The sequence below is a fragment of the Heterodontus francisci genome, chromosome 4, assembly GCF_036365525.1.
Source record: "Heterodontus francisci isolate sHetFra1 chromosome 4, sHetFra1.hap1, whole genome shotgun sequence".
Lineage (NCBI taxonomy): Eukaryota > Metazoa > Chordata > Chondrichthyes > Heterodontiformes > Heterodontidae > Heterodontus > Heterodontus francisci.
The window spans coordinates 140,664,272-140,676,774 of NC_090374.1; positions in this window are offsets into that span (position 1 = coordinate 140,664,272).

Consider the following 12,503-nt stretch of genomic DNA (forward strand, 5'->3'; position numbering starts at 1 on the left):
TCCTGGCTTTTAAAAACACATCAAAGGTTAACCTGGATGCATTATTACATAAAATTCCCTAGACTAAGCTATAATCATTTGCTGTGCCTGCAATAAATTAATTAATATGTGACTCTCAGACTTATACAACAGTTGTATATTAGAAAATAAGTCTCACATTCAGCTCTCAGTTCAATATTCTGCGTGTGTACCATTGCATGCAAAGACATCGGCCTAGATTTTTTCAATCTGTTCCGTCAGCCAAAGTGCAAGTACTTCCACCTGCTCAATGGCCTTTCTGCTCACACTGGCAGATTTGTCAGGGTCAGCCCTTTACATAATTATCAGCATGCTCCCATGGTAGACCTGCCAGTGATTGGGTGCAAGCACCAGTGGGGAAGAAATAAGGTTGCCATCTGTGATTGGATGTGTTCCTAGAAATTTCATTACATGACCTCCTGCCTTGCATTGCTCCACCTCCATGTTCATGCCACTGGTTGCCCAACATGACCACCCTCAGCTGCCGAAAAGCAAACAGGCTCTCAATTACCCAATTGGATGATAGTTCATGTCAGTCAAACAGCCTTTTAATCCCATCCAATATTCTTATAACTAATAAATGTTCAAAGAAAATGAAAAAAAAAGTTACGCTATCTTTTTTAAATGCCCCTATGACTTTTCTCCAAGGTTGCTTGTAGTAATGTCCTTGACATTAACTTTTAATTTCTGAAATGCCTGGAGGGTTGCCAACTCTAGGCAGAAGCTCAAACAAATAGGAATTACAGCAATGTCCCAGTTCAAAGGGCAAGTAGCAAGGAAGGAGAAAAGGTGAAATGTGATGGTACGCAGACGAATGATACGATATTGAGATGGAGGTCCTTTTGGAAAGAATGGATGCAGCAGACAGGACTCTGATACAGAAGATAAGAGACCAGGAAGGAATAGCTGAAGCAGTTAGCACCACATCAACAATTCACAGATCAGCAACACTTCCAGAAAATTTTTTTTAGCTGCACTGTTCCTGCTATCATGCAGTAACAGGTATGTCTAACATCTGTCCCAATCCTTCCACCTGCAAATAAACTGCATCTATCCTAAAACCAATATTGATATTTATGTCAATGAACTTTAAATGGTCACCAACTACAACAGGAACATTCTCTGTACACAAGTATTTCAGAAAGGATTGTCATTTCTTAATTTATATAAATTCCTACATATTAATTATCACCCTGGAGTGAGTTGCTAGTGTCTGTTCATTATGCACAGTATTCAGTTCAATTGCAGCCAATGCAACTGAATACTGGGTTTTGCATATAACTGGTGACTGATGCAATACCACTTGCTTTGCATCCCCACCAACATCCAATTTCACTTCTAAAGTGTTTGGTCTAAAGTGCTTCTCTTAGTTTGGGAACAGAATCCATTACTATCAGCATCAGTATCAGCATCATGATTTATAGGGGCAAATATATTGGAGAAGATGAATATTATTAGAATGGCTTCCTGACAAAGTCAAATTGGTGCACTAGATCAGGGAGTGATGCCTCATATTATAGGAAATGTTTTGAAGGAGAAAATCTAACAAAAGGATAACCTCAATATGTGTTTCACTCTCTTATTTCCTTTCCATTGCTCTAGTTAAGTGCACGGAACCCTTTGGGATCTCACTTCTGAGGACATGCTCACATCCAGATTGTCTGCAATGCAGGCTGTGTTCTTACTGGCTCTCGCAATGGACATCAGGGGGAAGATTCTACAGGATGTCTTCATTGACTGATCAACTGTAGGTGCAACATCTCACCCTAACCTTTCTATATGCACTATACCAGATTACATCATAGCAGATCTCTTTGGCAAGCAGGACTTCGCCAGGAATCCTCACCTGTGTAAAGAATTCCCTATCTCCTGACTTACTGTAATGTTCATAAATTACAGATCACAAGGCAAGTGTATTTCAAAGCAAACATTTCTCTCATTGCAAGCTATGGGGGTGGAAGTTTGACTGTGAGAATTAGGCTTTCAGTTAAAGAGAGTGTGACAATTTTGTGAGATGAGAGGTAAAGTGAGAGATGTAAGAGTGTGAGGCGGTTAGACCGGAGAATGGTGTTTTGGGATTTTGCAAGGGAGGCAGCTGATGTGTTAAGATAGTTTTGCCACCCTTACCCAGAGGTAAGTCTGCAAGATTAGTATTGTGAATGTTGCTTTACCAGGGTGAAGATTGGGATGGTCCCCCAGGATGGGTGGGATGGAGAGGGAGAGTGGTGACCAGCTACCCTTGCCTGCTGTTGTGAAGTGTTTTCTCTTCTTTCTGCACTATTAATCAATCCTGGGTGCGAGAGAGTTGGGAGTCAGTACCTGTGTCAGCTCCCTGCAAGCAGCATAACAGATGGTGGTGTCCGACTTGGTGAAAGGACGACCCAGAAATGGGAGGCTCCTGTCTTGTACCTCTTGGAGAAGCCAGCTGGGCTTCTTCTGCCTGCTGCCCTGGCTAGTACCTAAGTGGGCATGATGGTGCCAATCAGGACTGAAGCTATGGTCGAGAAATGCTAACAAGTGATTTGATTGAAACTGTAAGCAAAAGTATTTGTTAGCTCCTTACCTACTGCTCAGCAATGTTCTGTGGCTGCCACGTGTCCGGAGTGCTTTTAAAGTGCAACACCATCATTTCACTGGTTTCTTGCAAAGGAGTCAGCAGCTTACGCAATTTCTACAGCCAAGTTAACTCAAGAAACTTGTCTGTAACTCCGTCTACTTGGTGAACGGCATAACTTTCTGCTGCAACAACAATATAAGAATGCTCTAACTCAGGGATCTCAATCAGGGATCCACATCTCCCAAGGATTCAATCTGAAGTTTAGCCTTTTGCTGTCTCCTTCCCATCCATTCTCAATGTCTGCGTCACAAGCAGGTGACTTCACACGGCAATAAATAAACAACCATTTAATGGACGGGCATCTATGAAGAGTGTTTGTGCGGGAAGACTGTGTGAAAAGAAGATGGAGGAAGATGGGTAAGATACTCCCCACCACTTAAGACATGGGAGATGAAGCTGACGACAACGGATCTGGATCTGGACAAACTGAAGTTGAAGATATCTGTGGGCTGGATGGGTTTGCTTCTCTTTATAGGAACTTGAAATACTCCATCATTGCCCACTATTTCCATTCTCTGTGGAAGATTTCAAGGCAAATTGTTGTCTTAAGTTCAATAATTGTTCATGCAACACAAGAATCTGACCACTATTAAAAGAACTTTAGAGAGAAAGGGGCGATGTTACCTGCTCCGTAGCAACAGGCTTGGAGGTGGGGAGGGTGGGGTTGGTATAATGTTAGGGGAATGCATCGTAGCAGATCCCTGATATCTTCCTGCTGCCAAATTGCCCAGAGGTGGTCAGACAGCAGGATCAGGACTGTGCAGGCTGGCAATGCACAGCCAATTGAGCCTGTAAAGCAGCCAATTGCCAACAATTTTACACAGGTTTTGCCATTTTCCATAGGGCGCATGGGTTCCATGGAGCATCGGCAGCTCTCTTGTTCAAAGGAGGTGAGAGCTCAGTGGCAGGTGAGTGTTGGCTGAAACTAGCAGCCATTGAGTTCTGCCATATTTAAAAGCAGGTAGGCTCAGGTCAGAGTCAAAGGCTGGGACCTTTTGAGGGATTGCAGAGTGTATGGCTATAGTGGAGGGCTGTTATGGCTGTTATGTGGCTAAGGGAGGTGTCTCCCAGGTCCCCTGCAGCAAGTGCAGGCAATGCAAAGGGGTTCAGAGGCATTGTGCCATGAAGGCTCCAAAGCTAAATGTGTGCTCTGAACTCAGTGTTTGACTCCTCCAGTAAGAAGAAGAGTGGGAGAGAGATACTGCATCAGCAATGTGGAGAGGGGCAGCAGCAGACAGAGGAGCACCAGCAGCATGATGCTGCAATGGGACGCCAAAAAGGAAGGCACATAGGGGCAATAAGGCACGCTGATGTTCGACGCCAGCATTACTCAGCTTAAAAGGGTCTACAGACAAAGGCTTAGCTTCATGGAGATATCAGAGCACCTGTGTCTGGGTCTGTCAAGGCAGGTGGTTGCTGGTCCATGTGGAATGCAGGAGGACACTGGGATGTGAAGTTGAACCTGGTGTTCATCATTTTTGCATTAGGCGTGTTCCAGGGATCACCCAGAGACATTTGTGGGATCTCTCAATCAGCGGCCCATCGCTGCATCAAGCAGGCGATAGATGCCTTGTTCCAGAGGGCGGGGAATACATCAGGTGTCGCACCAATCAGGCTAGTCAGGCCAAGTCAGTGATCAGATTTGAGGGCATAGCAGGATTCTCTCAGGTCCAGGAGGTGATAAACAGCATGCATGTGGCCATCAAGGCTCCCTCAGAGCAACCAGGTATGTTGCTTAACAGGAAGGGGGTTTTACTCACTCAATGTTTAAATAGTCTGTGAGCACCACAAAAGGATCCTTCAGGTGTGTGCAAGATTCCCAGGAAGCTCCCAGGAACAGTCTCAGGTGCCTCCACTCTTCAGTCCACCCAAACGCCTTTATGGATGGATCCTGGGTGACAATAGATATCTACTAAAGACATGGCTGCTTATACCTGTGTGGAACCCCAACACAGAGGCAGAGGAAACCTACAACCGCTGCCATGTGACTACAAGGGCAACCAACCATCGAACAGGCAATTGAGCTTCTGAAATTACCATTTTGATGCTTAGACAGATTTGAGGAAGCCCTGCAATATGACCCATCAAGGGTCTCCCAAATCGTTGTGGTCTGCTGCACTCTGCAAACCTGCCATACCAGAGAGGAATTTCCTTGGAGACAGATCACCACATAGCGTGAGGCGCCTCCAAGGAGGAAGAGATGAGGGTGACGTACATCAAGATCTAGCAGCCAATGGCTATGTACCAGCAACGGAGACATGTGATTCCCTCACCTGTACACGATTCTCCTGAGATTCTCCTGTAACGTCAGTGGACATGAGACAGGCGTCTCCCTGTGGTAGCCATGGTGGCCCGTCCTGACATGCCCTAAGCATTTCACTAGCCCTGTAATGAGACACTCACCATTGGCCTACATTTAGGCTCACCATTTAATGCCCTTTATCTCAATGCCTCAACATCTACTCATAGCTCATTGGAGTAGCAGTAAGCAGATGAGCCGTCCAAGTATACATGTCACCAAATTTTAAAAGGTGCACAAAGCAATAACATTGTAGCATTTGACAAATAACTATCACCCAGTGACACCCCAAGTCCTCCTAGGTGCCTTTACATGAAAGCTTCCAGGTGCTCCTATGTTGTGCTCTCCCAGCAGCTGTAGCTGATGTGGAGGCTGCTGCCCTTGCTGCTCTGGTGCACGAGATGCCCAAAGTGGATGGTCTTTTGGGTGGCTGTGCCCAGAGGGGCCCAGCACAGGCTGTGCCACATGCAACTGTGCAGGGGCAGCCTCAGTCCTTTAGGGGTGCATGTAGCATTCATGTCACCGTCAAAGGGGCCGCAGCTCCACTGTCAACGCACAGAGTACCTTGAGAAGAGCCCCACAGTCTACAAACATCTGCTCCTTGACCTTTTCATGGCCCACCTGCACTACCCTACTTACCTGGAGTGGGACAATATCTGGCAATGTCCAAGCCTCTCTGGGTCAGCTCGTCTACCCAGTGGTCAACGCAGCTCATGGACGAAGCAATATTGTGGAGGTTGGTGTGCAACTCCTGCATACACATGGTGGTCTGTCGCATGTAGTTCTCATGAGGGTCGCCACTCTCTCAATGGAGGAAGCCATGTGCTCACACGCCAGAGACATGCGACCACTCATGGCATTTACGGACTACTCCATTGTAGGTGCATGGAAGTAAATATTCTCTGGGAATGCTGACAGATGTCCACATATTTCACGCTGCTGCAGTATCTGCCACTTTGATGATGACTCCCGAGGCCCAACATCTCTGAGAAGCTGAGCATTGCTGGGCTTGTCTTCACTGCTCCGATGGGGGCTAGCCAGAGCTGTCACTGCCTCCATCACCTGCTGCTAAGCATCTGTGCCATGCTCACCAGCTGGTGCCATCCCGTTCTACACACGAGTCAATGCCCACTGACATGAGGGCACCTGCGCAGGTGGAGGTTGTGCTGGACTGATGGGACACTGTCTCCTCAGATGGCAACTCCTCCTTTGAGGTCTCATGGTTCATATGCTTTCGGCAGCACCTCACCTGCTACTGGCCCTGTGAGAGTTACAAGAGTACTGTTCACAACTCCCGCATCTACCCTCATCCTCCTGCTTGTCCTTGATCTGGTGCTTCATGAGTCAAGGGCCATAGAGGCACCAATGCTAATACTCATCAGAAGGACTGGTACCCACGACAATCACTTTCCTCACTCTTTCTGGGCTACATACTTGCCTTACCCTCTGCGACAGGCTGCTCTGCTGCATCCAATCTCCATCGTGTCCTCTTCCATCTGTGCGACTACAGCAAAGAAGGACATACCATGCGCCCCATGCGTCTCCACTCCTCAGCAATACAAACACATTTCTGCAAAAACAGAACTGCAACAGTAACACACTTGTCTCCTGGCCTAGCTATGCTCGTCAGACTGTGCCACTTCAAATGTCCATCATTGGGTCACTCAGAGGCCAGCTGCAAGGGGCTGTTGTCACTGCAGTGAGCACCTCTGACTGACTATGGTCCTCCAGTGTGAGGCAACTCTGGTGCTCATTCTGCACAGAAGGTCATTCCCTGTGCATCAGTCGACCCCTTGCCTCACATCTCATAGGTGCCATATAAGACATGCAGGGCTGCCACCTTGCTGTTATGTATGCCATTCACTTTGCCAGCCCTCACAAGGTCATTGAATCGCTTCTGGCACTGCACCATGTTCATGCGACCACCAGCGGCTACAGATTTCCTCAGCTATCTCTAGCCATTCCTTCTTCATCAGGCTTGCTAGCCTCCTCCTCCCATCCACTGGGGACAGAACCTCTGTCCGTTCCCTCGCTGTCTGCAGGAGCACCTCCAGGGAGGCATCACTAAAATGTGGAGCCACCCTTCCTTCACTGCAGCCATTCCTTCACAGGCTCAATTCAGCTGCAACCCTTCCACTGCTCTCAATGGGTTGGATTTTACTAATGTCAGTGGAGCTCCCGGTGTGGAGACAAAAAGGTGGTGGGAACCCTGTCTCAGCTATTCCGAGCTCCCCGGCTCTATTTAATGCCACTCAAGTAAGTAATCCCAGCGCCGGGATCCCATCCCTTTAAAGATGTGGATCCTGCCTCCAAGATCTGTCGGGCAATCAGAGGGCTGGCAGCTCAGTAGTATCAACAGCATTACCAGGAGCAGTGGCTACTACCGGTACTCCAAGATGCCTTGGACCCAGGTCCAATGCCGGAGACCTGGACCTCAGGTTAGTGAGCAGGGTCGCGGGGGCCAGTCTGGCAGGCCTCCATGTGGGCGATGTGTGTGGAGGGGGCAGTGTTCAGAAAGGTGGTTCTTTTTTTCCGGGAGCTCTGCGTGGGCCACAGATTGCCCACAGAGAAGGGCTCCCCATCCCACCCCCCCCCCACCAAGCCCACTGGGAGGTCGCCACATTTTACTGGGTTAATTTCAGCAGCAGAGAGAAGGGGCCCTTAAGTGGCTGGTAATAGGCCTCTTAAAGGCCTCAGTTGGCCTCTGGGCAGGGAGGCTGTTGTCAGTCTTTCCCCGACTTCTTTGTGGTGTGATGGAAGGCAATAGGCCCTTCAATCCCACTTCCCTCTGAAAATTCTGTGGGCACCCCCACCTCCTAATCTGTCTCTGGGAGGCCCAGTAAATTCAGCCCCATGTGTGCAGCCTGTATAAAAGCTGTAGACTGGCCTTGAGCATGGCGCCATCAAACTACCTGCTGGCACTAGCTTCCGCCCGCCACCCATTATTGGCTGGCCCCCCTGCCGGATGGACCCTAATTGGCTGAATAATGGAAGATCGCTGTGAAGTCCCTCCACCCACCCATGCGGCTGCATTACCTGTAAATGACTCCAGCATCAGAACATTGACTTATTTGGTAAAATTCAGCCCTAGAGTGAAAAGTATCTGACTACAGATTCAAACCGAAAACCATTTACAGATTAATAACTGCTACTCACTGGAGCAAGAAAGTATTGCACTTCAAAAATCTTTATGGAAATATCAAAATTAGTTTTGAAACTCCAATTTTTATTTTTGATCACTTTTTCTCTGATCTTGTCAAAACATCTTTTGCACCCATGTCTCCTAGACACACCAGTTCATTACTAAAAAACAACAAATCATCTGCTAATGTGGACAAGAATACACAAATGAAAATAAAGAAAGTATTGATCTTGATATTATTGATGTGAACATACAGGAATAATCAATAAGTATCTGTTGAGCCATGCGATTTACAAAAGGGAAATCATGCTTGACAAATCTACTAGAATTCTTTAAGGAGTAGAGTTGATGAGGGGGAGCCAGTGGATGTGGTTTATTTGGACTTTCAGAAGGCTTTCAACAAAGTCCCACATAAGAGATTAGCGTGTAAAATGAAAGTGCATGGGATTGGGGGTAGTGTATTGCGATGGATAGAAAATTGGTTGGCAGACAGAAAACAAAGAGTAGGGATAAATGGGTCTTTTTCCGAATGGCAGGCAGTGATTGTGGGGTACTGCAGGGATCGGTGCTAGGACCCCAGCTATTTACAATATACATTAATGATTTAGATGAGGGAACTAAAATGTAATATCTCCAAATTTGCAGATGACACAAAACTGGGTGGGAGGGTGAGTTGTGAGGAGGATTCAGAGAGGCTTCAGGGTGATTTGGACAAGTTGAGTGAGTGGGCTAATGCATGGCAGATGCAGTACAATGTGGATAAATGTGAGGTTATCCACTTTGGTAGCAAAAACAGGAAGGCAGATTATTATCTGAATGGCTATAAACTGAGAGAGGGGAATATGCAGTGAGACCTGTGTGTTCTCGTACACGTCGCTGAAGGTAAGCATGCAGGTGCAGCAGGTGGTAAAAAAGGCAGATGGTACGTTGGCCTTCATAGCGAGAGGATTCGAGTACAGAAGCAGGGATGTCTTGCTGCAATTATACAGGGCCTTGGTGATGCCACACCTGGAATATTGTGTGCAGTTTTGGTCTCCTTATCTGAGGAAGGATGTTCTTGTTATAGAGGGAGTGCAGCGAAGGTTTACCAGACTGATTCCTAGAATGGCGGGACTGACATATGAGGAGAGATTGAGTCGGTTAGGATTATATTCGCTGGAGTTCAGAAGAGTGAGGGGGGATCTCATAGAAACCTATAAAATTCTAACAGGAATTGACAGGGTAGATGCAGGAAGGATGTTCCCGATGGTGGGGGAGTCCAGAACCAGGGGTCATAGTCTAAGGATATGGGGTAAACCTTTCAGGACTGAGATGAAGAGAGATTTCTTCACCCAGAGAGTGGTGAGTCTGTAGAATTTGCAACCACAGAAAGCAGTTGAGGCCAAAACATTGAATGTTTTCAAAAAGGAGTTAGATATAGCTCTTGTGTCTAAAAGGATCCAAGGGTATGGGGCGAAAGCCAGAATAGGCTACTGAGTTGGATGATCAGCCATGATCATAATGAATGGCGGAGCAGGCTAAAAGGGCCGAATGGCCTACTCCTGCTCCTACTTTCGATGTTTCTATGTTTCTATGCCTTCAAACAACTCTGAGCAAAGCAGGCCAACAAAAGTGCACTTTGACCAGCGAGGACTTCAAGAATACAGCTTCAGCTGAGGGCTACTGGATTTACAGACTGCATTTAAGTTCCATTTATTCCAGACTTTACCCCAACCATCAAATCTATTTTCCCTCCTGTAATCTATTTGTGTGTGTGCGTGAATGTGTAGCCTATTTTTATTTGAGTATTTTTAAATTGGGTTAGAGTGTTAAGTATAATAAACTTACCTCTTTCTTGTTTAAACTCAAGAAAACCTGTCCAACTGGTGGTCTCACAATCTCAGTAAAGCAAAAAGGTAAAACACTCAGAGGTGGTAAGCACAACCACTGTTTAAAAGGAATAAACCATGTTGTAGTCAAAAAAGAGGAATGGGCGAACAAAGAACAAAGAACAAAGAACAAAGAAAATTACAGCACAGGAACAGGCCCTTCGGCCCTCCAAGCCTGCGCCGATCCAGATCCTCTATCTAAACATGTTGCCTATTTTCTAAGGGTCTGTATCTCTTTGCTTCCTGCCCATTCATGTATCTGTCTAGATACATCTTAAAAGACGCTATCGTGCCCGCGTCTACCACCTCCGCTGGCAACGCGTTCCAGACACCCACCACCCTCTGCGTAAAGAACTTTCCACGCATATCCCCCCTAAACTTTTCCCCTCTCACTTTGAACTCGTGACCCCTAGTAATTGAATCCCCCACTCTGGGAAAAAGCTTCTTGCTATCCACCCTGTCTATGCCTCTCATGATTTTGTACACCTCAGTCAGGTACCCCCTCAACCTCTGTCTTTCTAATGAAAATAATCCTAATCTACTCAACCTCTCTTCATAGCTAGCGCCCTCCATACCAGGCAACATCCTGGTGAACCTCCTCTGCACCCTCTCCAAAGCATCTACATCCTTTTGGTAATGCGGCAACCAGAATTGCACGCAGTATTCCAAATGTGGCCGAACCAAAGTCTTATACAACTGTAACATGACCTGCCAACCCTTGTACTCAATACCTCGTCCGATGAAGGAAAGCATGCTGTATGCCTTCTTGACCACTCTATTGACCTGCGTTGCCACCTTCAGGGAACAATGGACCTGAACACCCAAATCTCTCTGCACATCAATTTTCCCCAGGACTTTTGCATTTACTGTATAGTTCAATAAGAGGGGAGCCTGAGACTCCCTCCTCACCTGGCCGTAACATAACAATGGGATTCTGTGGAAATGTGGTGGGATGAAATCCTGTCCACCCATTGAACCCTGCTGAATTTTCTGGGGTGGGTTTCATTTAAGTTATCATATGCTGTGAAACTAGCTGGACCACATTATCTTGCTAGCATTCACTAACTGCTGCAGCTTAGAAATTACTCTTGGCTGTACCAGCAGGCAGATTCTTAGAGCAGGATTTTGAGTTTTGGATCAGGATCCCAAAGCTCGGGTCAAATGTGGGTCCGCAGCCAGTGATTTTCCCTGATTTAGCCAATTAGTGGCCAGAAGACGCACTCGCCATCCAATTAAGATGGGTGGGCACTTGAAGCTGGAGGGCCAATAGGAGACCCTCCAGCACAGAAGGAGCGGCAGCCTTCCATTGCAAGTAAAGGGAGAGAGGATGCCTCCATCTCGAGGCATCCTCTCAGCAACTTAAAAAAATTTTGAGTTAAAAAATGGCCACAGCTGCTGAGCCACCATTGTGGAAGGGGAAACCCTCCATAGGTCAGCTGTGACCACTGCTGTGGCCAGGGAGGCCCTCAAAACCTGCCTGGAGCACTGGCCACCATGATCTGCTACTGGGAGGCCATCTTCAGGCAGCTGGCCTAGTCCCCGACACTGTCGACTAGAAAATTCCAGTTGACCTCTGATAATTGGCCATAAACTTACTTAATTGGCTACCCACTACTTGCGGGCCTGTAGTCCTTCTATTCCTAATCCCACCTCTGGGAAAATGGCCCATGGCAGGTTGCTGCTGGCAAACTGGCATGCCAGTCAGCGGCGTGAAATTACATACCCACTCACTTTCGTTCTTGCTCCCATATGGGGGCAAAAATTCTGCCCTTAAAGTATCTGTATTTAAAAGAGTTAACAACTTTCAACTAAGAAGTCTAGACTTCTGGATAGTAGTTCTGCCTTCTTCCACCAATTTAGACTTTGCCACTGATTGGAGGGTGGGGATGGGGCAGGGGGGGTTGGGGGTGGGTGGTTGGTGAAGACCTTTGTGCGTTACTGCAGAATTTGAATGCCTGCTGCAGTTTAAACAGCTAAGCATCATCAAGGATCAAGTACGATGAGGAACTGTGGCATCATTGCCTGAGAGATCTGCTGGAGACCCCTACATTTTCAAAGGCATCACTTGAAGTGCCACTGGCCCAAATGAGAATGAGGAAGGAGGCACCATTTGGATTGGAGAACAAAAGGCCATTAAAGGATTGTGCACAGGCACAGAATTAGGGGTTGGTCAGGGCAGAAGTATCTAATGTAACTCCTATGGCAATAACCTTACCAAGTCAGGCAAAGTAAAAGGAAGCATCCACAGCTTCTAAGGATATGCTGCAGTATGTAACCTTCTTCCCCTCACTGTTTTGGAGTGCTTCAAGTGCTTATCATTAATGCCTGGGAGATTCTGGAGGATCTTGCAAGGTTTCCTTCATAGCCATAGCCTTACATGAATATATCCCACTATATGCCTCATATTGTAAGTGATTGATTATTTCAATCACCTGTTATCACTCCCATTAGGGTCTGCCGGCTGACATTAGGTTTGAATGCCTCTCATTGCAACCAGAAGATTAACTTGCTTTTTGCATTTGTTGCTTGTCTTAAAGGCATGCCTATAGCAGCAGACAG